Genomic DNA, 1,567 nt, shown 5'->3' with positions numbered 1-1,567 from the left:
TCTTGAAGATATTAGCCGAGTTTCACACAGAAGGACAAACCAGCCCTTGACTAGCCCAAGCTTATTTAGTAGTACCAAGCCCCTTGAAAATTGATCTTATACTCAAACCTAGCATAGTCTCAGTAAAGCAAGGGGCGATCAATCCTTCTAATTCACCATTGTATCGATATGAACTTCTATCAAAATCACCGACAGAGCAAGCCATGATTCATGTTGACCTGTTGAGGTTTACACAGAGTTCCATGTCTTCTTCCCTATGTAGCTCATTGCCAGCACCAAAGAGGAATGCATCTACCAGACCCGCAGAGACAACGTCAACAAGATGAAACTCATTCAATTGGGTCTCACCCTCACCAATGACAACGGGGAGCTCCCCATGATTGATGGTGCCTATTGCACCTGGCAATTCAACATCTATGATTTTGACATCACCACCGACTTGTATGTGGATACATCCATCCAGTTGTTGAAAGCCAGTGGCATCGACTTTCAGAAAAATTGACGGGAGGGCATTGACTCACGTAGATTTGGTAGCCTTTTAGTCAAGTACAATCTGGTTCGCAATAAGAAGATTCACTACATATGCTACCAGGGGGACTATGATTGCCTATCTACTTAAGCTTTTGATGGGGGAGTTGCTACCGGTTATGCATGTAGAGTTCAAGGCAAAGATACAAGATTTTTTTTGGTGCTGTCTATGACATTAGACTTGTGTAGACTAAATTCTTTCATCTTAAATTTGGTCTTTAAAAGTTCTCCAACATACTGTGTGTGAAATGAATCTCCAAAAATGCCCATCAAGCGGGCTCAAATAGCCTGCTCACGTCTTCAACATATCAAACTATCAAGGACAAATATTTTGGAGATTGTAGAGGAATGTCGGATGTAATGCCTCCTGGTCTTGTTAGGACCCTAGTCTTCTGAATGACTATAGTAAGGCCATCATTAACCTTTTAGCCCATTTTGAGATACCTCCTCTCTCAGCTTAAAGTTCGTTTTGATGGTTCAAATGGCAAGTGGTTTTGACATGCTCTTCGGTACTTTTGCCTCTATGTTAATGATGATTATTAAAGGTTACATATGGGTAAATATGATAACTAGCACCTGTCCTCTAGTCAAATTCTTGAAGACATCGCTTGAGCTAAGAGGATAAATCAGATAGACATTCCTCCTACCGAGTCCATGAAGATATCAGGTAAGCTACACAATCAAAGAATGGACATATGTTAGTGAAAAACAAACCACTCAAAACATGACCTGATCCTCAGAAACCTGGCATTCTCTTGATGTTTAAACCAGCAAGCGATCACTTCCACTACTACTGATTCAACATTGGAATATGAACATTCTATCAAAAGCATTGATAAAGCATACAAGTCATGATGCATGTTAACGTGTACAGATTTGGCATTTGGGAATTCACAGCCTCAACCTCAAGACTCTTTCACAAAATCTTCCAAATGAACTTCAATGTCAATAAGAATCATACCAACGATACAAGACAAGGCAGTCTACATAGGGTAATGACCGTGCTTCCAAAAGTGCATCAAACTTGCACATTTTTGTA

General features: G+C 40.3%; 1 pseudogene; it reads left to right on the top strand.

Moving 5' to 3' along the window:
- The first annotated feature begins 280 nt into the window (after positions 1-280).
- Positions 281-924, top strand: LOC147455383 (putative CCR4-associated factor 1 homolog 7 pseudogene; annotated as a pseudogene).
- Positions 925-1,567: the final 643 nt, after the last annotated feature.

The sequence above is a fragment of the Adiantum capillus-veneris genome, chromosome 6 (assembly GCF_014529385.1).
Source record: "Adiantum capillus-veneris isolate H3 chromosome 6, ASM1452938v2, whole genome shotgun sequence".
NCBI classification, from domain to species: Eukaryota; Viridiplantae; Streptophyta; class Polypodiopsida; order Polypodiales; family Pteridaceae; genus Adiantum; species Adiantum capillus-veneris.
The sequence above is the reverse complement of the archived record's forward strand: the minus strand, read 5'-3'. Positions and strand labels throughout refer to the sequence as shown.